The sequence below is a fragment of the Onychomys torridus genome, chromosome 1, assembly GCF_903995425.1.
Source record: "Onychomys torridus chromosome 1, mOncTor1.1, whole genome shotgun sequence".
NCBI lineage: Eukaryota > Metazoa > Chordata > Mammalia > Rodentia > Cricetidae > Onychomys > Onychomys torridus.
In genome coordinates this window covers 64,636,464-64,663,305 of record NC_050443.1, presented here as the reverse complement: position 1 = coordinate 64,663,305, position 26,842 = coordinate 64,636,464, and the positions used below count along the sequence as shown (strand labels likewise).

Genomic DNA, 26,842 nt, shown 5'->3' with positions numbered 1-26,842 from the left:
GATTCTGCTTCCTTTAATCAGGAAGAGTCATTGTCCTGGTGATTGGTTCCTAGTTGTTACATTTGCGTGAGGAACTAAGATTCCCATTACTGTCCTTACACTGAATCCCTTCAGATTGTGGGGAGTCTGGCACTGTTTGGTACCCTCTCAGTGCAAACTAGCGAGTTGGAGAAAACACCCTTTCTGTTCTCCACACTCCTCCCCTTCTAGCAGCCTTTGGCAGATGCTTGAGGAGTCCTCCTTGCCTTAAAGCACTCTTGCAAAAGAAACGTGTTCTAAGCTTTCTCTGCCTAGTTGGCACAGGCTTTGGTGGAGGGGAGCATCTGTCAGAAGGCCCAACCTTTAAGGGAAATATTAGGACCCTCTTGTCACTCTGCAGCTTTTGAGACGGATATGTGCATGTGCAGTAGGAATTTCAATATTTGTCAACCATACACTAAAGTGTTTTTTAGTTTTAAGAATGTCCCAGGATATGCTCCAGACAAATTACGGAGTAGTTAGTAAGTCCTTAATTTCTGGGGGGAGGGAGGTGTAGCTTTAAATGACTTGTTTTGTTGAAGGCATGAAAGAAGAGCCTTTTTTATGTTTTAGACAGGGTATGTAGCCTAGAACTCTTTATGTAGACTAGGCTGACCTGGAACTCAGGGAGAGTGCCCCAGTCACTGCCTCCAGTGCTAAGATTAAAGGCATATGCCACCACATCTTGTTGAGAGGAGCATTTTTAATGTTTGTAGCTTGCACATATTTTGTTTTTATAGGGTAATAGATTCTGCTTTTAAAATATAGTTTTGTATTTTATTATAATGGTAGTGGCAGAGAGTTTGGGGATTTCCCCCACAGCTTGAAAATGAATAGGAAGACAGAAAAACCACACAACAGTATTACCACAGATAAGCATTGTTAATTAACATTTCGGCAAGCATATCTTTGGCCTTTGTGTGTATATCTCCTAAATTGTTTGTTTGTTTTGTTTTTTGTTTTTTGAGACAGGGTTTCTCTGTGAAGCTTTGCACCTTTTTCCTGGAACTCACTTGGTAGCCCAGGCTAGCCTTGAACTCACAGAGATCTGGCTGGCTCTGCCTCCCGAGTGCTGGGATTAAAGGCATGTGCCACCACCGCCCCAGCTATATCTCCTAAATTATTACATGTTTCTTTTTGTTTGTTTGTTTCTCAAGACAGGGTTTCTCTGTGTAGCTTTGGAGCCTGTCCTGGACTAGCTCTGTAGACCAGGCTGGCCTCGAACTCACAGAGATCCTCACCTGCCTCTGCCTCCTGAGTGCTGGAATTACAGGCGTGCGCCACCACCGCCCGGCTACATGTTTCTTTAGAGTTCCATCTTGGTATAGATGCTATCAAAGCATGTGAACATTTTAAAGTGTTTTTTTAACTATTGATTGCCGAATCTTTCTTAAAAATTTTACCAAAGCATGTGAATGTGTATTATTATGCCACTGTAGTACCAGCTACTCTAGGCACCGAGGCAGGATTGAGAATTTCAAGAGTTCTAAATGTGGATAGGCTGGCTCCATTTTCAAAACTTACTCCAAATGTGATGTCTCAACTCCTTTGTTTTATAGAAGATGATAACAGTAGTCATCTAATTGCTACCCTTCCTTAAGGTTCTTGTCCTTATAGTCTGCTCTGGCTGCTCCAGTGGCAAGAGGACATTTAAATGTGTTTATTGTATTCAAAACAAAACAAAACAAACTGTGTGTGTGGAGGGGGGTGAGGTGCATGTGAGTGGGAGCATGTGTATGTGGCGGTCAGAGGACAGATTTGTAGAGTCAGTTCTCCCTTTTCATGTTTACATGGGTTCTTGGGATCAAACTCAGGTCATCATGCTTGCACAGCAAAAACTTTTACCCACTTGAGCCATCTTGCCAGCCCTGAATGTGTTTATAGATTATGGTACTCTCAGGTTCAAAGTCCTTCAGTGACTTTTCAATCCATGAGATAAAATTCAGACACAGTTTTACTATGGTTTATATAACTACAGTGGTTGTGCCCATGGAAATACAATGCAAATTGCAAATCAGAGCCATGTTAAGTAATTTAAAATGTTCTCATAGCCATATAGGAGGAAGACTGTAATATATATTGTATGTTAGGTTAAATAAAAATGTGTTTCACAAGCTAGGCAGTGTTGGCACATGCCTTTAATCCCAGCACTTGAGAGCCAGAAGCTGGCGGATCTCTGTGACTTCAAGGCCAGCCTGGTCTACAATGCCAGGGCTGGTACACAGAGAAACCCTGTCTCCAAAAACAAAACAAAACAAAAATGCAGCGCTTTCATTCAGTATGTGATGAATGTGAATGTGAGAGATTATTTGTAGGATATTTTGTACTTTTGAAGATGATGTACACCATCCACTTGCAGTGTGTCTTAATTCAAGTTGGCCTTGATTCAGTGTTTATACTTCTAAGATCTTTCTTATTGAGCCTTTTATCTATCTAGGATAGCAGCCTTTTGCAAATATTTTTCCTGGCTCTTCATTTGCCTTGTATTTGCTGACGGGCCTTCCTCCTTTCTCTTCCTTCCTAACCCCTATTTCCTTCCTTGATTTTTAAAAATATTTTGACTAATACTTATTTTTTAAAGATCTATTTTGTTTGAAAAGTGTGTGTGTGTGTGTGTGTATGTCACTGAACACTGATCCCTTGGGAGTCCAGGAATGGGTGTTAGATACCCTGGAGCTGGAGTTAACAGTGAGTTGTAAGCTGTCTGCTGTGGGTGTTGGGATCCTAACTCAGGTCCTCTGAAAGAGCAGTAAACATTCTTAGCCACTGATCCATCTCTCTAGCCCAATACTTAACATAAAAAAATATATATTATTGTGTGTATGATATGGGTGGTAGGTCCAGGCATGCATGCAAGGAACAAACATGTATGGAAGTCAGAAAATGATTTTGGATCTGTGGGATCAAACTCAGGCTGTCAGGCGTATATAGCAAACACTTTTCCCACTGAGCCAACTTGCCATCATGACAGTTACATTTTTATGACTTGACTTTGCTTTTATATTTAAAGTAGTCTCCTTCCAAGATAACTTTTAATTCTTTTCTATTATTTATTTTTATTATTGTTTTTAATAAACAATGTGTGTGTGTGTGGGGGGGGGGGACAGTGTGTGCATGAGTGTGCAGGTGTCTTTGGAGACCAGAGGCATTGCATTCCCCTGGAGATGGAGTTACAGGTGGTTATGAGCTGCCTGGTGTGGGTGTGGATGCTGGAAACGGAACTCAGATCATGTCTAAGAGCAGTACTGACTCTTAATTTCTCAGCTATCTCTCTAGTATCTCTTTTAGTTCTTTAAAGCTTCATTTTTTTCATATCCATATTTTTGTGTCTCTCTGAAATGTATTTTAACGTAAATGTAAATTGAAATAAATAGATGGTTGACCAGTTATTAAAATTATATCAAAAATATGACTGTGGAGTCAGGCCTTAGAAGTCTGGTGACCTGAGTTCATCATTAGTTCCTATGTAGAAGTAGAAGGAAAGAACTAATGCCAGAGTTGTCTTCAGACTTCCAGACATACCCTCTGGCACATGTACCCACTACCCTCACCTCATTATGCACACTTGCATTTGCATATAAACACTAACTTTAAATTTAGCTACAAGTCTTGTGTTTCTCTATAATAAAAACACCTTTATGTACATGATAAAATGAATATGTACTTGATTCTGTTTATCCAGGACCACTGGTTTGGTACTAGTACTCCCTTCACTCAAAATTTGGTTGCTATGTCTCAGACCCAGTAGGCAAATGCTTTTTCCCTGGGCTTGCATTGGGTCATGCTACATGCGTGTTCAGAAAGTACCTGCTGTTGTGTTTTTTTCTTCCTTTCAACACTCTGAGCACCTGATTCACACCAGCCTTTGTGTTAAGTGTTGAGGGTACAGCTATAACCCAGCTGTGGTCCTTTCTTTTATAGAGTCTGTAAGTGTAAGAAAGGGAAGCAGTTAAAGCAATAGATAGGACCTTTCAGATTTTAAAGTGTTTGGAAATAAATGATAGGCGCCAACGGGATACTTTTAGTATGTATCTTTCTATCTCTAAGGAGGTGACAGTTGGTCAGTCAGTGGTCCCAACCTTGGTTTGGTAGTTTCTTAGTTTCATTAACCTGGTGGATCTTTTTTTTTTTCTTCCTTCCCCTTTTAAGACGTGCTTCCTGCTGTAGAACCCAGGCTGCCCTCCAGTTTACAATCCCTGGCCTCAGCCTCTTGAGCACTGAGTGTGCCATTGTACCTGACAAAACTTTAAAAACTAGTGACAGACTTACTTTTTAAAGCCACTCTCATCCTCCCATGCCCTAAGACTTGTCCTGTCATTCTGGTCTGAGATTGAGGAGTTAGAGGAATACCCAGGGGGAGAAATGGCTAGTGCAAACAGATACAAAGTATTTGCCTGCCTGGGCTCTGCTGAGTGAGGGGGAGTGGGACAAGCTCAGCTCTTACCTTGGAGACCTCTGTTAACTAACAAGGGTGTTCTTTGTCCCTGGGACCATTTCTAATGCATTGTCTGTGTTTTTGGTTGGTTGGTTGGTTTTTGTTTTTGTTTTCCTCCAGACAGACCTATTTACAATGTCTTTGCTTCATTGTGATTTCCTCAAGACCTCTTTCCTGTTACTACAAAATAGGCCTTATCTCTGTGTTGGTTGTATAGCTTATTCAGAGTAGGCATTTCTTTTGTAATCAGCATTTGGAGTCCATTAATTAAGCATAATTCTACTGTCTGTTTCTTCTACCAGTGCTGTGACTGATGGTCTGCTAACTACCAACCTCTCCTGTCTAAGCGGTTAAAGTGACATAATATAAAACTGCAGTTCCTCGTTTATATCAGTCACATTTTAGGTACTCAGTAGCCATGTGTGGTTATTGACTTGTATTGGACAGGAGAGATAGGAGGTCTTTTGCAGTAATAAAAATTAATCATGATTATCATAATTTATAATCATGTGGCAAATGGCTACATTATTTTAATTAAAATAGCCATGCCTAGCTATTGAAATTAAAATAGCCATACCTAACAAGTGAAAATTGAAATACAAACTTGACATTTGTTTTAAAACAATTCTTAAACTTAAAAGTTTAAAAATAGTGTGTAGCCAGGTGTAGTGGCACATGACTTTAATCACAGCACTAAAGGCACAGGCAGGCAAGGCCAGACTGATCTATATAGCAAGTTCCAGGACAGCCAGGACTACATAGAAAGACCTTGTCAAAAACAAACAAAAAAAGGTATATATGGAAAAATGATATTTTGTGTGTATTATATAGTTATAATTTTAATACTTTAGTGTTTTACTCTGACTTAAAATTGGAGACAATGCTCTAGTTATTTTTATTTGGACTGTTCTCACTCTTGACACAGTTGCTAAAGAGGTAGAGACTGTGCTCATTTTGTCGACCTCAGTATCCTCTGTGGTACCCAGATGGTGTTCAGAAGGTGTGGTGAGGCAGTGTTGGCCCTGCCAACTTAAATGATAAGACTTTTTTTGAAGACTTATTGTGTTGTCTAACTATGTGTGCGAGGGATGGGTTGGGCGTGGTTGTGTTTGAGTGCAGGTGTCCATGGAGTCCTGAAGAGAGGATATCAGATTCCCTGAAGCTGGAGTTATAGGCAGTTGTGAACCACCCAATTGTGGGTACTGGGAACTGAATTTGAGTCCTCTCCAGGAGGAGGACATGTGACAAGAGACTTTTCTGTTCAGTTTCTGCTTTCAAAAATTGTAAGGTTGCTTTGTTTGCAGCAGTGATTAAAAAAAAAAACAAAGCCAGACACGGTGGAGCAGGCCTTTAATCCCAGCAGTCCAGGAGGCAGAGGCAGGTGGATCTCTCTGAATTCAAGGCCACCCTGATCTAAAGAGCAAAATCTAGGACAGACAGGACTATTACACAGAGAAATCCTGTCTGGAAAAAACCAAACCAAAACAAAAACTCAAGATAGTCATCATTTAATAGCTATCTAATAACTAGTCTTGGTCTTTTGATCTTTTATTTATTTGTTTATTTATTTATTTTCTGACTTAGGCAACAAAGTAGGGAGAAAACAAAAACCTACCAATCTGTAGTATATTTTTTTTCCATCTAGTAGTTCGTCTAGACCCATGGAATATTTGTTGTGTTCACACTCCTGCTCTTATTAAGCAATATTGTTTGCCTATAGACCAGGACAACACATCCTAATACATGAGGATTATGAGTGCTTTCTTTTCCTTACATTTTGTTTTGATCCCCATTTAATTTGTGCTATTTGGTGACCTTGTTTAATCTCTTAACACACCTAAAACAAAGCAGCTTACTGACTCTTGAATAAAGAGTTCATTCCTATCAGCTTGGTTTATTCTTTCCTATCTGTAGTTTGCTTTAATTTTCTTAATGTTTCCTTTGTGTTCAGTGTGTGGTTGAATGGGCCATGGCCAACCTCTGAGCATATACGTTTTGTGCTTTCCTCCACCCCCAGTAAGAAGATAAACCACACCAGGGGTTGCAAACTAGAGCACATCCCTCGCTGTTGGAGGTTATGTGTGTCTGCCAGGGAAATCTGTTTTGAAAATTGTTTTCCTTATCCCATAGATAGTTGATTTCAGGCTCTATTCTCACTGATTCCAGCTTGTTATGCTGAAGTCAGGGTGGTCTTTTCATTGGTGACTTTGCACATCACCAGTTCTGTCCAGGGAGAGTGCCAGGATGAATGGCTTTTGTAAGATCAACAATAGATGCCATTCTTTTTAGGGTTTGTTTGTTTGTTTTTTGTTTTGTTTTGTGACAGTGTCTCCTGTAGTGTGGGCAGGCCTAACACTATATAGGGATAGCCAAGGATGACCTTGAACTTCTGATTTGCCTGCTTCTGCCTTCTGATTGCTAGGCTTTTTGGCATGCATGATGAATCCCAGGGCTTTATGCATAGTGGACAGGCGTTCTCAACTGTGCTATCCCCCACCCCATTCCACCCCCCAGCCCTGTGTAGGATTTTTTAAAAATCAAATCTGGTCTGACCAAGTTGTTCAGTGGCTTACTCTCTTATGAATTGTTTTTGAGCTGGTAAAGTCTGGGGGAACCTCTAGGCTCCCATAAAGAATATACAGTGTATCCTCTGACTACTTGATGTTTAGAAAGTGGCCTTGTCACACACACAGCTTCTCAGAGCTTCATGTAGGTTCCTTGTTCTTACCACATAGTATTGTTGTCACATAATTTGGGTACATACTTTCTGGATTTGATATTGCTTCTTTGTTGTTCTCTTCTGCTGTAAGAAATAGAATAAAATACCTTAGTTTTAATGTGTGCCACCTAAAATGATTATCACCTGGAAGTTCTTTCACTTTTATTAAGTCCACAACTCTCTTGTTTTTGTGTTTTTGAGATTCTATCTGTGTAGTCAAGGCCCGTCTTACACTTGTCATCCTCTTGCCTCAGCCTCCCTAGTGTTGGGATTGCAGGCATGTACCAACACAGATGGCTCACTTCTCCCCTCTTTTGTCTTGGTAGTAGTATTAGTGTTAGTGCTGTGCTAACATATGATTAGTGTCTATTCCTGACAAATTATTCACTTTGAAGTGAAAATTGCCCTCAGAGCAGCAGTTTCTTTGGTACTCACAACTGTCTACTATTTCTATTATCGCCAGTTTTTTTAAATTAAATTAAATTAAATTTTTTATTTCTTTTGTGTGCATGTCTCACTTTTGTATTCTTTTTGTTGATTGCTCTGGTACTTCTCTTCCAATGTTGTTTTGTGCAAGTATCCCACTCTAGTAAGAAAACCAGAACTTGACTCAAGAAGTGCTGGGCATTCAAAGCAGTGAGTTGTTGCAAAGGATCTTGGGACTAGGCCTCTGTGAATTGGCTCTTTCAGTTTGTCCACTTAAAGGGCATAATAGAATATGCAGCTGTTTGGGCTTCCACAGGGTATTGCTCCATATTCATGTCTAGTTGCAATTATGTGAATTTTCAGTTTGTTAAAAAGACTTCTCTTTGTATTCAACACAATTTCGTTGGCTTTCTCTTCTAACATACAATTTTTCTCTGAGAAAAAAATTGTTGGAAGATTTTGGACTTGAAAACTGTAACTTAGATTTAAAATTCTTTAATGCATAAACGTATTGAAAACATTTTGAGAACCCACTGTAAATAGCGGCCATGGTGTCACTTACTTTGTAGTCTTGGAACTCGGGAGTAGAGGTGGGAGGAAGGCCTGCTTCACTTTGTCTTATTAAACAAACAAATCAGAAGAACCGATTCTAATATGCCTTAATTTTATAATTTTTTTTTTATCAGTTTAAAGTATTGGTAGAAGTAAAACGTATTTTACTAAATATCTTAAATACCAGTCAATCAGGTAATGCTAAAATGTCGAAATAAAGTTTAGGGTAAGCTACTCAAATGTAAGCAGTTCTAATTAAAGCGTCAAATACAGCAAATGTAGCTATGTATAAGAGACTGCGGATCCTTTTTCTTCAAAAGTCAGAGTCCTCTGTAGTGTCTCTTTAGAGTCTAGTAAAAATACCACTATGCATAGTTTCTTGGATAGTTTAAAGGGAATATACTTTTCATCTACATTTGGTAACAATAATTTCCTTCCTTCCCAGCACTTGGGAGTATGAGGCAGCCTCCTTCTTAGAAGACAACATAGTGTGTTCTAGGCCAGCCTGAGCTATATACAATAAGGACTCTGTTTCAAACAAACAAAAAACAGCATGGGAAAAAATGATGTAAACCTCCCTGAACTTTCTACCTGGGATGCATGGCAGGGTGCTTGTCTAGTATGGTTGAGGCTCTGGGTTAGATCTCTTTGCACGGTGAAATAAACAAATCAGCTTTGTTCCTGAATGTGTCATTAGACAGATTGCCTTGTGTGTTTAGATCTCCTTTTGCAGTGAATAAGCAGTTTTAACTGGAAATAGCAATCTTTGGTTCACTGAGGATTTTAGTGTGTTGTGATACCAAGACTATGTCAGTGAATTTGATAGATAGCTTAGAAGTGGCTCTTTGGCATTTAGGGTTTTGTTTTTAAATGCTGATTTTTTTTTTTGTTTTGTTTTGTGTTCGTGTTTGTTTTTCTTGAGTTAATGGTCCTCTCAGTAAATCACTGTTTTGTTCTTGGCAAAATTTTATATGGATTTTGTGTATTTTCAGATAAAATATGAACTCTGTTAAAAGAGGAAATCTGTTTAAAGCATAAGTACATTCGTGGCTTTGTGAATGCCACATTATTTATGTTAAAAGCATGTATCTTACATAGCTTATCACCGAGTAAATGAAAGTTGTTTCTGTGAATTATCATTGTACTTTAACACAGACAAAAGAAAGCAAATCGCTTATAATGGGAAAACTGAAACATTACAGCCTGTTTCTTTAAGAAACCAGCTTATCCAGGGGTTTAGTGCGTTTAACCTAACCTGCTAGCGAGGAAAAGTTCTTTAAAATAATGGATATTAGTCGTATCCAATCACAGTTATCAGTCTCACTAACAGGGAGGAGATTTGAGTCTTCGGCCACTAGAATTGCGGGAGGTGGAGCTTTGTATTCAGGTTCGGTTGCTTTGGAGTACAGCTTCAAGTGAAGTTAATCTGAGGTGAAGCAAACAGAATTGTGGAGGTTTTGTTGGTAGGATTTGTTCTAATCTTTTAATGATCTTATATTTTATACTTTTGCTTCTTTATGCTTTTGTGTATACTAGGCTTTGTAATTGTTTCTATTTTCTGATGCAAAATGAGCATTAAAATTAAGCAGGGAAGCAGAACAAAAGGGCTGTTTGAACAGGAAATAGGTGCTCAAAGAATCAAACTTGCCTTTATTATTATTTTTAGTTTAGAATGTGAGTAAAAAACCTTTGAATCAAAATCACCTTCACTAACAGGCTTTTCTCTTGAATTGGATATTGAAGCAATCATTTGTCAGTTTTTATATATGACATCTTGAGGAGGTCTGTTTGATATAATTTTCCTTAAATATAAGCTGTTAACTTGCTAAAAAAAAAAAAGAGAGAGAGAAATTTGTTCTTATTTAAGAAATGGAAATGCCAACTGTTTGACTTTTTTTCCCTCTTAGTGTACCACTCCCCCTTTGACTCAAGTATATTTTAAATTTAGGCTATGTTGACATTTTTAGTATCTCAGTACAAAGGTCATTGATAGATATTACATATCACAATATAAAACTGCTTTCTTCAGAATTCATTTTTTGAAAGGTGAAGATAATGGTTATCGTCCCTTTAAAATAGAGAAACATATTTTTAATAGCTATAGGTGGGCTTCCAAAACTTGAAAATAGTATCTATGGATCTGTTAACATTTTTTACTTAAATAATTGTAATTATGCCTCAGGATTCTTTTTTTCTTTTCTCTTGTGCCTTTTGCTTCAGAAATCAGGGTTTAAAAGTTCCTTTCAATATCAGCACAGGTGCCAGCCCAACCCTCCCAGTCAGTGTGTGTATTTGCTGTCTGCTTGTTCCAGAATACTCGAAGCATTTAAAATCAATGCTTTTCTCCTGTGGCTATTGCTTAAACAATACTGTAGTACAATCAAGAAGTCACATGTGTGCTCACAGGACAGTTTCATGGCCTCATTTTCCCTCTACCTTTGTAGCTTATATTTCTGCATTTTACAATAATTGTAATTGTGTACTGGATGTCTCATGTTACAACTGTTTTAGTTCTGGTAGTTGTGTAGTCCTCTGAAGTTAATCTAGTTTTTCATCTTTTCCTTTAGATTGTTTTTAATTTTTCATTATTTTAAATGGTATTGCAACGACTATATATCTTTACTATATATAATTTACAACATTTTACTTTTTGTAAAACACTGATTTATTCAAGAAAAAATGTCTCCTTTGGAATAGGCTTACCTAGATAAAAGGATGTCAACACTCACTGGCCCAATTGCTTTCCAGGAAGATTTTTCCCTTTTCTATTGCTGTCCACAGGACAGCTTCAGAGTTCTATAAGAGTAACCCCTTAATTTTCTTACATTGTGCCTTTAGAGCTCTGAGTTGTTGGCTAATTTTTATCTAAACAAATAGTCTGCTTTAAACTCTATTTTCCAAGATATAGATGGATCTAAATCCATTTTCTGTATATTAAAATTAGCTAAAGGAAATTGGGAACATTTTTACCCACTTTAGTAAGCAATTGTGTATCTCTGTTGGCTATTTATTTATTATGCGTTTTGCTCTCAGCATGTCCAGGGCATAATATCTTACACTGGCTTTGTTGATGCCAGCCCTCCGGAGTATGTGCTGCTTCTGTAAGTTTATGCCATAACGAGCATTTTTTTCCTAAGAACCATAACGAACATTTTTTTTTTCTAAGAAAATATATCAGGAACATTTTTAGAAAGTCCCAATGAGAGCAACCGTTACCTGTTTCTGAACATGTAATAAATAAATAGCCTTTGTTAACTGTGTTTCTGTACTTGGAGACTTTAAAATATACTTTAAAGACAAAATCTGTATAGTTATATGTTTTAAAATATCAAGACTTTCCCAGTAATTATAGGTTTTCAGTGAAAGGTAAAGATCATTGTACACATACAGTGTTTCCAGACATGTCTGTGCTTAGGGACAGGCTTTGTTTTCGAAGACTGCTGATCCATGCTGTCAGGAGCTGGTCTTTAGGTGTGATAGGCTATATGAGTTGATGGACTAATATTGCAGAATAAATTTGAAAGTTGTTTGAAGGCAAAATTCAAAATTACTAACTTAACAGGGATAATGATAAGCATGGATTATTCTGTTACTCATGATGAGCACCTATCACGACTTAGTCGACTTCATTTTGCGTTGCAAATGAACTTATTTTCTGTAATTTTTTTCTTACAATTTACTAATGACTTGCTATCATTATTTTCACAGCTGCTAGCGCTGTGCTTGTCTTGATGTTTGTTTCCAGGACGGTAGAGGTTTGGGGGTAGGGGTGAGGTGTCTGATGCCACCTTTTTTGTTATGGTAGATGAAATATTTTCTTTTCCAGACATTTTTATTTCTTCATGTTTGGAAAAGAAGACACTTAAAATTTTTTTTTTTATATTTCCATCATAAATAATTTTCTTATTCTGAGTTAGGGAAAATGTTTGATTTTTCCTAAAATTTAACCTTTACCACATCAAGTAGAGATGAAGATAATTAATTATTTACATAATAGTTTTAGAAGCAGCCACTTAAGTGATGCTTGTTGATTACATTTTAATAGTTACTAAGGTAAGGATTGACCTATTCATGTGCTCTGGGGAGCACTGAAACCTTGAGAAATGAATACCCTGACCAGTTTCTCCCCTGCATCTCTGCTCTGTTGGTCTCTGGTTGACAAGTAGGGGCTACCCTTTTATTTAGTTCAGTGGCTTCAGGGGAAGAATAAATGTTTGTGAGTGACTACAGGGAGAAGAGAATTTGTAAATATGCTTAGATGTTGGGGAAAGTTGTGAAAGGTGACTAAAAATGCAGTCGAAGTCCCTACTGTTAGGCAGTTCATTGGGTGTAATGATTTTCCCCCCCTCAATTGTATGAGGAAAAACTTGAAGTTGATAAAACTTGAGACAAACTAGAAGCTTCTTACTTATGAGGATTCTTTGTTCTGGATGACAACAGATTTTAGAGTTCTGAATGACTTTCCTGTGTACCTTCTAAGTGTTTTAGGAGGTTAACTCCTTTTGGTAACATAGGAAGTGCTTATGTATGAGCTGATCTCTGAATCTGTTGGATGAACTTGGTTTTCTTGGTTTGGGTGTGATTAGTGTTCACTCGAAGCAGTTTTGTGTTTAGTAGTGTTTGGTAGATGAGAGCAGATCTGTCTGTTCCTCTGTGTACATTTCCCTTCTGCCCTGTGCAGGCACCTGAATCTCTCTTGTCCTATACTGATTTCTTCAGTAACATTTAGCACTTTTTTTTTTAGCTGAGGATCGAACCCAGGGCCTTGTGCTTGCTAGGCAAGCGCTCTACCACTGAGCTAAATCCCCAACACCGACATTTAGTACTCTTGACAGCCTTGAAAAACTTCCCATGAACTATCTGTGCTTCTATTTGTGAACTTCTGTGTCCTTTGAAAATGTGTCTCCTTGTAACCATCAAGTAAGTCATGGAGCTTCATAGGATTCTTAACACTCTCATTCCAGACACAACAGAATCATAAACCCAGATGTGTGTGTGTGTGTGTGTGTGTGTGTGTGTGTGTGTGTGTGTGTGTTTGAGACCCTTAAGTCATCCAGCTCACCAAGTGTACCACCTATGCTAGATAGAACCTGGGTGTCATTCTGATAATTTCTGTTACCCCAGGTAGCCACGAAGTTTTAACTATAAGTCAGTAGTTAACTCTAAGATCTGTTCACTTCTTTCCCTCAACTCCTTAGCACAAGCCACACTGAGTTTTCTCTTAAAATTACTAGAACAGCCACCCAGCTGACCTCTGCACCATTCTTTGCAGATAAAATGCACTGTTGATGTGCCATCTTGTCTAGCTAGGGATTCCTGCCTTTGGAGCTGTAACTACCTAGGAATAATAATAATGCCAGCTAATTGTGGGCTAAACATTCTCTCTGGTAGTCTCTAAACAGCCTCTAAAAGTTATGGGACATTGAGAAAGGCTAACTAATTTGTCCAGAATTGCCTTTGAGTAGCTAACACAGTGGGATTAAAACCAAAATCCTTTCTCACCACTAGGCTGTGTTCTAGTTTTGAGATAGAGTCTCATTGTAGCCCAGGGTATCTTTGAACTTGCAGCAGGGGTTAGAGATGCAACACCATGCCTTGCTGAGTATGTCTTTCTCGACTTGAGCGTAAGTGTACTTGTCCAGATTTTTATTATTTTTTTTTCCTCACACTACTCCACTCTATTCTTTAACTAGCTATTTACAGTTCTTCCCTTTAGGGAAGGCTCAAAACTTGATGACATTTTTGGAGGAACATTAAAAAAAAAAAGACATGACACTTTAGCACCCCCATGATGGAAGAAGAAGAAAGAATGAGATATAGAAATAGTGTAAAGGTAGTTTCCATATGTGGCCTGTTCTGAATTTCTAAACTGTTGAATTCCTCACATTTTATAAAAGCTTGAGATCAAACTGTGTTAGAAGATTAGGCAGAGTGTGAAAGCACTTTATCTGAGCTGTGGAAATGCTAATGACTGCTTCTGTAGCTGATAGACTGGGCCTTGTGTAAAGGTCTAGCCTGCATCCAGGTGTATAAAGTGTCTGCTTGGGAGCACAAGGCAAACAGCCTTACTAGATAACATACTGCATGCTAGATGAGGCTGCCTACCAGTTCTTCTGTACAAATAAGACTTTGGCACAGACAGTATCACTAAAAAGAATGAAGGTGAACTAAATAATCATTGATTTGGAATAATTTTCATTTCAAATATTTCTTTTCCTTTTACAATCCTCTGTCAGCGACTCTACAATGTATGTACTTAAAACAGAAGGTCCTTCATTGAAGAACAACAAAAAATAGCTTTTCCATCTTAGTTTTCGAAGAAGTGGTAATTGGCTAGTACTTTTTTTTTTTTTTTTTAAGGGAGTGGATTCTTAATCACCACTGAAAATAAAAAGTTGTTACAGTAAATACCCATAGGTTGTTTGATAGAAGCCAAAGGGTTTTTGTTTTTAACTCTTAAATTTTTTTGAAACAGAAACTACCATACTGCTGTCCAAAATTTTAAGATGCCATAGTTACTATCCAAAATAATGTTTAGCTAGTTTTTAATAGTAAAAAAATGAAAAATAACCATGTGTTATAACAATGTGACAGAATTTATGTTGTAATAGATTATTATGTTATATAATAATGTATGTAATTTGAATAGAATTTTATGTAGATAAATAGAATGAAGAACCTTATTAGCCAGTTGCTTGAAGTATATAGCATATATTCAGGAGCTGTAGCATTGTATAAGATATATATTTTATTAGGAAAGTTATTCTCAGAATCTTATTTAAAAGGAAAATTTAACTCTCTAGCCTCATTTTCCTCTTGAGTGCCAGGATTGCAGGCTGCCCCACAATGCACATCATTTAGTAGTGGATTGACTGAGGTGTTTGCAGAGATCTTAGGTTGTCACACTACTTACCTGATCAGATAAGCTTGTAAATTGCTGAGATTTCCAAAGGACTCTCATCCTGTTTGATAACTTTGGAGGATTACTGTTTTCTATTCTGTTAGTATTGTATATACTGTCTTATCTATATGCCAAGGTTATTGATATATATACATATATACACATGTATATATGCCAAATTGTGTGTGGTTTTAAGTTACTGCTGTAGCATCTCAACAGAGAAGACCAGGAAATTAGAAAAGGGGGAAATCGACATGCCTTGATGATTTGTTATATATATTTGCTACTGTCTAGTAGCAGGGAACCGCCTCCTTTTTACAATTTTAATTATAAATCAAAAGCTTTATTCACCTGAAAAGGAGTGACCCTTAAAGTAGTCATATGGAGAAAAAAGATAGTGTATTGGGGAAAAAGGCCTGTTTTAGCTTATTGCAACCAAAGTTTTGCTGGTTAGCAGATGCCATCTATATTATACTTGTTCAGTACCTTATCCTCACTCAAGCAGTTCTTGGCACAGGGAAGAGGCTCCCAGGGAACTAGAGTGACAGAATGATGTGAGGGTGAGCCATACTGAGCTGTGAAAGCTTCTATGCAGAGTAGTGAAAACAGATTAGGAGGATTGGTTCAATGATAGCAACTCCTCTATTGAACACTAAAGCACATTTGTGCTATTTTTGCAGCGCTGAGAATCTAACTAGAGGGCTTTAAGCCTTCTAGGAATGTTCCTTACCACTAGCAGTATAACCAGCCAGCCCTGGGATCTCTTTCTAATTTGATTTGGTTTGATGTGTGTTTTGCCTGCATGTATGTATGTGCACCAGCTTGTGTGCCTGTTGCATGAGTAAGTCAGAAGAGGGCATCAGATTCCCTGAAACTGGAGTTGACATAGTTGTGAGTCACAGTGTGGGTGCTGGGAGCCCAACCCAGACCCCTTTCAAGGATTAACAGCACTTAGTTGTTAACCGTGAAGCCTTCCCTCTAGCTACTTGTATTAAACCTATATGTATGTGGCTTGTTCTTTGTTTTTTACAAGTGGAATTGCCTGGTCATACGTGTGATAACTCAGAAACTATTAAACTGTCTTTCACTTGCATTAGTAATGAATTGAAATTATTTCCCCTCATCAGCACTTGGTATGATCAGATTTAAAATTTTAATCATCCTAATGGATATAGAGCAGATACCTCACTGTGATGCTAATTCACATTTCTTAACTATTACTAATGTTTTTAGTTGTTCATTAGTGAATCTTAATACCCTAATACTAAGACTCAAATTTTCTTGCCTTGTTTTTTCCTTTAAACTGATTCCCTCTTGAATCATGTTTCTTCCCACTACTCAAGGCTTATAAAACTTGTGACCAGGGTTGGGGATTTAGCTCAGTGCTAGAGTGCTAAGGCCCTGGCCCTGGGTTCCTGGGTTCGGTCCTGGGGGGTGAGAGTAGGGGGGGGGGCTGGAGGGTGTGTGGGGGGGAAAGACTTGTGACCAGTTCTGCCATCCACTCTGCTTCTAAACCTCAGCTACTAGAGGAAAATCACATGTATTTATGTTTGTTGACACAGCTATCATTTTTTTCTGTAATTTTAAAATATTTCACTATAGGTAAAATTTTGTTTTGATTTTATTTTAAAAATTTTTTTTTTTTTTTTTCCGAGACAGGGTTTCTCTGTTTAACAGCCCTGGCTGTCCAGGAACTGGCTCTCTAGAGCAGACTAGCCTCATTCACATAGGTCCAACTGCTTCTGCCTCCCCAGTGTGAGTGCTGGGACTAAAGGTGTGCACCACCACCACCACCACCGAGCTTTAGTTCAGGCTTTTCTGCAGAAGTGGGAAACACTTAGGAGTTCTGCTGGCTCTACTCTGTCTGCCATTTCATTCTGTCCTCTGTTCCAGTTTGTCTTGCTGTGGCAGACTCAGTGTGTGTACATGGCGATTGTTTCTCATCAAGCTGGAGACGTGGATCCCAAGTACTTTGTACTTCCTTGGGACAGAATATTCTTTTAGTGAGATTAAACTATAAAAAATCATGAGTTGATGTTTGTGAATAGTATTACATAATTCTTCTGTTTGTATTCAGCTATGTCAAGTATCCCAACAATATCTTTTATAATTTAATTTTTTTAACTGCAGATATGAAAGTAGTAGGGAGATACATTGGGAATAAGAAAGGATGTAAATAGGGGAACAAAACAGGGACCAGAGAGAGAAATGGGAACGTTCTAACCAAATATATACATGTATGAAAAGAATAACTGTGAGGAGTTATAATATAAACTCATTCACTATGAGTTTTATAGTTTACAACTCATTCTTGGTCTTGGCTGTCCTTTTAGATCATAGCCTTTTCCCATCTTACCGTGTGGTTGGTTTAAACCGTTGTTGCTTTATATGATTTTGACTTCCATAATATTCTATCGCATTTCATAGTTGTCATAGATTGTCATGGGACTTTTCTCAATTTCCTGTCCCTGCCTCCTAATTCACCAATACCTGTACTTTCATCTTCATCCCTCTCATAATGGGAAATACACATCCCTCCTGGGTAAGGAAATTCTCTTTACATGTACAGTAGGCCAGTGGTGTTTAACATGGTAGGTAATGGTAGATTTTAAATTTTAATTAAATGAAATTAAAAGGCTTGGAAACTCTGTGTGGCTCATTTATACTGTATTGGACAACACATGTCTAGATTCCTTTATTTCCTAGCACTTGAATGATTTTGTAAGAGACCCACCTTGGTCTTGGGCATTTTCATTTATGTGTCTTCATGTGTCAAACAATTGTGTGTATATTATGTTTTGGTCAGTGAATTAAGTACATTCTGTCTAAATACCCTATGTCCTGCCTTAATCAACTTTACATAGTTCTGCTTGGTATTTTTGACTTTTCATATATTCTTGACAGGATACTCAGATTTTAAAACTTTTTTCACTCATCATACAAGTTGGCAGTAATTCAGTAATTTGCTTTTATGTTAAAGCACAGCACAGTAGGGACCATGCAGTACTTACTTTTGTCTCCTCATAGTTCATATTCAACTAAACATTGAGTTGAAATTTCGACTCCACCTCTAGATGTTTCCTGTGGCTTAATACACTCTTACGTAGTTTCTCATGTCTGAAAGTGACTAGCCTCCCCTGTAGCTGCCTGAGCTCTGCTTTCTACTTGCTTCCTTTAGACTAGTTTGAGCTCTAGTCCTTGACATCTGTGTAAATGCTGGAACTGTACTTTATTTTATTATTCTTTTGCCCACCTAGAATCCAGCCTGTAGGTATTTATATGTCAGGGATAGTAGAGCACTGTGGCTCTGCTCACACTAGTTTAAATCTGTACTTTCTTTAATCTGAGAATGCCTATCCTGGTTTAAAATACTAACCAAGCAACATCCTTCATAAACAAAACATTTCTCTTCTGTGACATAGCAAGTCACTGTTCTGCAGCCTCCCTTCCTTGGTTAGGTTTATGTAGGTTTGTTTGGTCTGTTTTTGTTTTTCATATTGTATTGTGATTTGCCAAATTTCTTATCTTTCTGGTAATAGTAACCATTCCTTATTCAAATTATACAGCTCTGGAACTTTTTCAGGTTATGTATCTATTAGTCTTAGAACAAGAATTAGAATCAGGTGCTTGTGCACGTGAGTGTGTGTGTGTGTGTGTGTGTGTGTGTGTGTGTGTGTGTGTATGGTGTACATTCAACCCATATACACTTAATACTTGATCTTCAGGGAAATGCTTCTTGAAATGAATTAGTGACCATGAGTATCAGAATCTGTCTCATTTTGTAGTTGCTTGGTCTTTTGGATGAAATATCTGGGTTCAGATGATTGCTTTACTATTGGTGAAATTATTAAGACCACTCCACATAGTTAAAAGGGAGGTTTATTTTGTGGGGTAACTTACAAATGAAGGGGTAGGTTGTAGGGTCTGGCAAAGGTATGGCGCAGTCTGGCGGTGTTCTCTGGAGAACTCTGCTCGGTCTACCTCCAGTGTCCAGCGTCCAGGGTCCCAGAACCAACAGACCTCTCCTGGATCCTGGGTCTTCAGCTTCCTCCCTCAGCCCCGCCTTGTGGGCGTGACCATTACCGAAGCCTCAGTGGGGGTTGGAACTTCCAGGCCAAGGCTGGGATGGCTACCCACTACACTTTACCCCTGCAGTGGTTTGGCTATTGCTTGAATCCTACAGAGGTGAGAAGCTTAAGTGTACCAATACTGAGAAGTGTTAACATTCTTTAAGAAGGGAGGAGTTTGTACAAAATAATTGGGTCACTGAGGTCATAATTAGGTCAGAAGGAAGTGAATTGGTCTATGGGAGTGAATTCCTGAAACGGTATTTATAAATGAGCAAGCATGGCTTCATAATCTGGCTTCCTGTCTCATCATATGATCTGCATGGCTCCTGCCAATTGCTATGCCGTCTGCAATGAGGCCTTCATCAGAGATCAGACCTCTGGGGCCACCCAGTCTTGGTTGTCAGACTCAAATCAACAAGCTAAGTAGCCTCTTTATAAAGTGTGATGTATTTTGTTACAGGGACAGAAAGCAGACTGATACAGTGACTTGCCAGCAATGTGTCTTGAGCCAGTTCTATGATTTCTCTAATTTCCTCACCTGTTTCTGCCTCCAAAGGACATTGTGAAGATTAGAGGGGACAATGCAGACAAAGCATTTGTCATGAAATTCTACTGTTCTTTTTATTTTATTTTATTTTTTATTTTCTGGAGCTGAGGACTGAACCCAGGGCCTTGTGCTTGCTAGGCAAGTACTCTACCACTGAGCTAAATCTCCAACCCCCAGGTCTACTGTTCTTATCCTCTCCTGCTGTGAGCTCACTGGCAGCTTTAGTAGGTTCTTCCCTTGTCTTTTTGCTGGCAGAGGCAGGAAGATACCTAAGTAAATTTCCAGTAGACAGTTTAGCAGAGAGAACCCAGACAGCCAGGCATGGAGACACACCTGTAATTCTAGTATTGATGTTGTGTAGTGGGAGGTCCTCTCTCAATCCCCCTGCCCCCACCATAAAAGCAGAACCAGGAGAAAGGTCTTAAATAGAGTTGTGTTGGAGAGATATTTGTTCCCTGCTGCTAATTAGAACCCTGAAACTGGAGCTTAGGAACATAAAGTGTGACAAGTAGTAGGTGAATGGAGTATTGTGTGTTTTAGTTCTAGGAACTGTATCTCTTTGGGCAGTAGACTCTTGTTTATGTGTATGAATGTTTTACTTGAACATATGTCTGTGCAGCATGTGCAAACATGGGTTTGAGGTCAGAAGCGGGCATTGGATCCCCTAGATCCAATGGGTCCCCCTGCCATGTGAGTGCTGAGAATTGAACTTGGTCCTTCTGCAAGAGCAACATATGCTCTTAACCTCTGAGCCACCTCTCCAGTCCCAGGCAGTACAGTCTTAATTTTCCTTTGTATTTTTTAATTTTTTTAGAACATTTAGAAATACTTTTTTTGAGGGGGGACATTAATAAAATATAAGGTTGTGTACCTGAAGCAGCACCAAAATTGCGACGCTCCATTGTTAGACCAGTCAGTGGGGGCAGGCAGGGGTGGAGACAGCTCCAAGCTGCTGCCTGTAGCAGTCTGAATTCTTTTCATACACCTCCATTCAGGTAAAGCTGGATCCTCGACTTGACCGCAGTAAAATTTCAGGATGGACTAATATGAACTCAATGTGGAGTTTATTAAAAGGCTATTTTTTTTAAACGTGGTTTTAAGTGCAGGAGTTAAAAAGAGGCACTCAGGGAAAGGAGAAGGCACACTCAGGTGCAGGTATGAGCGCCTCAAGATAGAGCTGTGCTTCATTGTGTTCACAGTAGTCATGTGTGTGACTTGGTGGGTTTCAGAGCCATGATCTTCAAAGGATTGCTGAGAAATGTAAATGAGGGGCCACATGGTGAAGGTGCTTCCCGCCAAGGCTGATGATCTGGGTTTGCTTCCTAGGACCCACAAGGTAGAGTGAACTGATGCCCTCCTCTGACTTCCGTAAGAATGATGGGAAGTGTGTGTCTACACACCAAATAAATCAAATGATACCAGAAAATTCCTGAGGTAAATGATAGGATTACAGTGGATAAGATCAAACTCTAGATCACAGGGACGCTAGAAGTTCAGGTATCTTCACTATAAACAAAAGTTAATAGTCTTTGTGTGTGTCCCAGAAAATATCCAAGAATGGAATAAGACCACACCCAAAACCCTGAATTCTCAGGCTTTAAGCCAAGCTCATTGATTACTGTTTTAACATTATTTGAACGTAACCTCTATGTAAAACAAATGTTGTCTTTACAGCAAATTTTGTAATTTGTGCCGGAATTCGATTCCCAGCTGGCTTCACACAGTCTCTTGAGCGAGGGACTCCTTTTCTTTTCCATATCCCCATAACTTCCCCTCCTTCTGCCCTGCCTCAAACCCATCACCAAGTTTTTGGGTTTCCACTAAAATATCCCTTGATGTTAGGTCACACCTCAGTAGGTTTTGATTTAGAAGGTGTTCTCATCATAGCTCTGACTCGATTTGGCAAACAGCAGTCACCAAAGGAAATACTGCAAAAAAGAATTTCATCAGGGAGTCAGGATGGTTCTTTAGGCCCAGTGACTTGGGAGGTGAAGCAGGGGGATTGACTTGAGCCCAGGAGTTCAAGGCTGAGCTGGAGAGTGTAATGAGACTCTGTTTCAGGGGTCGAGAGTGGATTCAGAAAATTTCGGTAATGTTCTGTTGTCTTTATAGTCTGTCCTCAGTAAGTGTCAGATGATTTTATGTCAGAAGGGTGAAGAAAGATGCTACATAAGACTAGGGAAAGAAGGCACCACAGGGTGCTGAAGGACTGGCATGCATGTGATGAGTCTCCTAGCCACATCTTACTCTCACAATCTGAGTTGTTTTCTTAGAGCAATCAGATGTCCCTTAAAAGGAATAGGTTACCAGTATCTTTTTGTCCATTTGTTTTCACAAAGTCCCACTGGGGTAAAACAGTCTATTTAATAATGGCAGTGTTACTGTGAAAATCAAGTAAAGTATTTTAGATTAAAAAACAACACTTAAGGTTACTGAGGTGTCCTCAATATCCTTGATTCATTCTTCTCTTTTAATTTTCATTTTAATACATACTTAATTACATCCTTAGTATAACCATTAGTCTTAGCAACTGATTACATTTCTGAGTTTGAACCTTTGCTCCTGATAGTGCAGAAATCTTACTTCTCAGACTTACAAACAAATCATTTGCAATGACTATTTAGTTGACAGAGCAGGAGCTATTTTGCATTTTCAGAGAGAGCACTGAATTAGTTAGAGAACTTGTCACTACAGAGAGAATGATAATCCAGCTCACTATTGTGTGGTCATTTGATCTAGACTTATCAAATGCCTTAAAATAATGAGTAACAGGAGGAAGAATAATTCATTCTGGCCAGAACTTTGCATGTTTCTGCTGAAAAAAGGGGTAATATTGATTGATAGAAGGAAGAAAGATGATCTTGTATTTCAAGTAAATACATTGTTGTTTGTTAGAACCTTAAGCAGAGTAAAAGAAATGAAAGATGATTAAATAATGTTCCAGGTAAACAGAAAGTAGATAAGATACTCACACCACTGGGTAAGGTTATTATACACAGCACAGCATTTTTATTCCACTTTTTTGGATATTTGTGGATGGAACCCATGGACTTGTGCATGCTGAGGAAATACTGTGCCACTGATTCACTTCTCCGGCTGAACTGAGAATTTTTCTAAAAGCATAATCTCAATAAATCTGGTTATTTTATCATGTGCTGGCTAGTTTTTTATGTCAGTACCACACATCTAGAGTCATCTGACAGGAGGGAGCCTCAATTGAGAAAATGAAATAAATTCATTCTGTAGAAAAGCCTGTTGGACGTTTTCTTAATTAGTGATTGATGTGGGAGGGCCCCACCTTTTGTGGGTGATGCTACCACTGGCTGAGTGCTATAAGAAGGCAGGTTGAACAAGCCATGAGGAGCAAGCCAGTAAGCAGTAACCCTCAATAGCCTCTGACTACGCTCCTGCCAGGTTCCTACCGTGTTTGAGTCCCTGCCCTGACTTTCTTCAGTGATGAACTGTGATGTGGAATCATAAGCCAAATAAGTCCTCCCTCGGCCCCACAACTTGCTTTTGGTCATGTTGTTACATCGTAGCAATAGAACGCCTAACTGAGACATGTCATTTATTTGATCTGAAGGTGTTTTCTGACTCTGCAATCCACCCTTCTTTCATAGGAGTTGGTTTTATAGTTGAGAAAGAGAAAAGACAGGAAAAGAACTGACTTAAAGATAGAAGTTATCATTCCTGCAATGTGTGAATATCTTGAAATAATCCAAACACAGGCCCTTTGTGACTTTGTTCTGTGAAATTCTCATGCATTATGCCATCCAAAGAAAAAGAGCTGGGAGAGCAGAGCGCCCATGGAGCACCCAGGCCTCTGGCTGCCCTCTTGGTATAGCAGACCTTTCTGGGCTCTTCTCCCACTGTGAGAGAGAAGCATGGGCGGTATTCTCATGTGGATCAGGTTCTCACTCTGGAAATAATTAGGGCAGAGAAAGTAAATGAAGCTAGGAGTTTTTTTTCTCCCCAAGAGAGTTTTCCTGTATACCACAGCTTTTCCAGCTTAACCTCAGCTGGAGTACTCAAACTGGAGTAAAGCCAGAGAGTACTGGCTTTGCCAGTTAGGTTACAAAACAGACATTTTTTATAAGTGCAATGGACTAATTATGGACCATATGTGACATGCTGAAAATTCTGATTCCTCAAATGGAAAGTGATTTTGAGAGATTTGCCAGGTGTCTAGCCGATGGTGGCTTTACAGAGGAGGCTCTCAGAGAGGGGCTTTTGTATATTCCCACCAAAAACACCACCTACCTTCTGGGCAGCTGGTTTCATAATGGTGCTGTTTGCAGGAGACCAACCATCTCTTCTGTAGTCTGTAGCAGTTTCGTAGAAATCTGTTTCCTTGCTCCATCTATTTTGCTCAAGAAACTTAACTTTCGTTTGTTCTTTAAGTCCTTTCATGTGAGGGGAGTATGGTGGGCAGAGAGGATGCCTCGGTTGTCTACAAAAACTTTGGTCTTCCTTGATTGGAGGAATCAGGAGAACTAGAATTCTGATGCCCAAGCACCACATAAAATTACAGGGTGCAGAGTTGGGGATTAGCTCAGTGGTAGAGCGCTTGCCTAGCAAGCGCAAGGCCCTGGGTTCCATCCTCAGCTCTGGGGGAAGAAAAAAAAAGAGCCCAGACTATGGGCTGGAGAGATGGCTCAGTGGTTAAGAGCACTGGCTGTTCTTCCAGAGGTCCTGAGTTCAATTCCCAGCAACCACATGGTGGCTCCCAACCATCTGTAATGAGATCTGGCACCCTCTTCTGGTATGTAGGTAGAACACTGTATACATAATAAATAAGTAAATCTTCAAAAAAAAAAAAATTACAGGGTGCAGCAGCCCACCTGTAACCCCAATGCTTTAGAGACAGAGATGGAATCCCTGTGGTAAGCTGACTAGCCAGGCTACCCAAATGGGCAAGCCTTGACTTTTGCCTTAATAATAAGATGGCAAATGATCAAGGAGAGCATTCAGTGTCAGCCTCTGGCCTCCATGTGAGTACACAGATGCACCCTTGTGTATGTATACTCAAACATGCACATGTCCATATACCGTGTAGTTAGAGTTTTCCTGCCTGGCCCAGTCAGGACAAATCTCTCTTACCTGCCAGTCCCACAGTCGCTCAGACCCAACCAAGAAAGCACACAGAAACTTAACATTGTTTACAAAATGTATGGCTATGGCAGGCTTCTTGTTATCTACTTTTTCTACCTTAAATTAACCCATTTCTGTTTATCTATACTTTGCCACATGGCTTGTGGCTTACCAGTGTCTTTACATGTTGCTTCTCATGGCGGCGGCTGGTGGTGTCTCTTTCCAGCCTTCTACTTCCCAGAATTCTCTTCTCTCTTGTCCCGCCTATACTTCCTGCCTGGCCACTGGCAAATCAGAACTTTATTTACACAGAGCGATATCCACAGCAATACCGTATACATACACATGCAAAAGGAAAAAAAGTTGACTTTTTTGACAACTTCTGGACATCTATAAACATGGCTCACACTGTTATAGGCACTTTTCTTCTTATCTATTGGCTTGAATTTGGCTTTTCCTTTTACCATGTCATTTACCATTGTTCTCCATCATCATGTCCATGAATATATATGTTTAATTGAAGACAGAGCTTGTGCTATTATTTTGTGTAGCATGTGTATTGAGGTCAAAGGACAACTTTGTGGAATGGATTCTGTCCTTCCGTCTTTACTTGGGTTTTGGGGATCAAAGTCAGGCTGCCAGGCTGTTTACTTGCTGAGTGATCGCTGGCTCTCATGCTTTTTAAATTTTTTTCTTGTTGCATGAGAATAAAACTTTTTTTTTTTTTTGGTTTTTTTGGTTTTTCGAGACAAGGTTTCTCTGTAGCTTTGGAGCCTGTCCTGGACTAACTCTGTAGACCAGGTGGCCTCGAACTCACAGAGATTCACCTGCCTCTGCCTCCTGAGTGCTGGGATTATAGGCGTGCGCCACCATGAGAATAAAACATTTTAGTGTCACATAGTTGTACAAATTAGGTTTTATATGAAATTATTTACTATCACAATGTCTGCCCAGTAGTTCAAAACAAAGCATATGAAATGGACCATATCATCCTAGCAGGAGACTTCTGTATTAGTTCAAGACAGACCACCTAAATAACTTCCCCATATATGCTTTAATCTCCACCTCCTTAAATTTTTACCTAATTTCCCATAAAATTTGAGTATTAGTTTGAGTATTCACATAAAGATTTAGTTACCCTTCTAAATAGTAAGATGGTGATAAATACAACTTGGCCCCTACCAGCTATTTATAATTAGTAATAGCCACATTACTTTTTAAGGAAGGGTCTTAGGTGAGCGCCCTCAAACTTGCTGTCTAGACCAAGAATGACCTTGAGCTTCTGGTCCTGACAGGTACTGGAATTTCAAGTGTGTGCCACTGTGCCCAGTTTATGTTGTGCTTGGGGTTTAGCTCAGGATTTCAGATCTGTGACGGTAAGACACATTACCAATTGAGCTGCATCCTAGCCCCAGCACACTTTATTTTTAACTAACCCAAAGCATTTAGAAATACTACAATCGCAAATACTGTTTCTCTAAAGTTTATAGTGGAGGTTTTGTTTTGTTTTGTTTGTTTACCCTTACGAATTCTTTTGGGAATGCAGTAACTCAAAACAAGAGACAAGTTTTAAGACCTGGCATTAGCTAAGCATGGTGATTGCATGCCTGTCTCAGCACTCCAGAGACTTAGGCAGATGGTTTAGTAGTTAAAGGGCCACCCTATGCTACTTAGTGAGACATGTCAAAAAACAAATTCTGACAAATGAAAAAATTGGACTTTTCCTGAATCATTAAATGTGGATACTTTCCTTCCACTCTTTGTTCCTTCTTGTGGTTTGTTGTTGTTGTTTGTTTTTTGTTTTAAGACAGAATTTCACTATGTAGCACTATTTGGCCGTAAACTTCTGACAGCTTTCCTGCCCTACCCAGGCTCCCTGATAATGTGAGCCAGCATCCAGTAAACACCAGTTTTTGGATTAACAAGGCTGAAGGATATCTTTCAGGTGATGTATAGTTTGACCTTTACAATAATTTAAAACCATTTTCATTTCTACTACAAATGTGTACTTAACTGTGCTAAACTTTTCCCTTTCCCTTTATGATTCGTGAAGAGTCTTAAGAATCCCTGAGAACTAGCTAGG

General features: G+C 39.1%; 1 protein-coding gene across 4 annotated transcripts in view; it reads left to right on the top strand.

The window, feature by feature from the left end:
* Nucleotides 1-26,842, top strand: part of Zfand6 (zinc finger AN1-type containing 6) — a 73,650-nt gene that overhangs the window by 1,605 nt on the left and 45,203 nt on the right. For 2 of the 4 annotated variants that reach the window (XM_036194430.1, XM_036194419.1), the window contains exon 1: nt 9,530-9,613. The exons of the other annotated variants lie outside the window; for them this stretch is intronic. The gene's annotated coding sequence lies outside the window, so the exon portion shown is untranslated. Of the gene's footprint in view, nt 1-9,529; nt 9,614-26,842 lie in introns of those variants that run through there. 4 annotated transcript variants of the gene reach the window in all.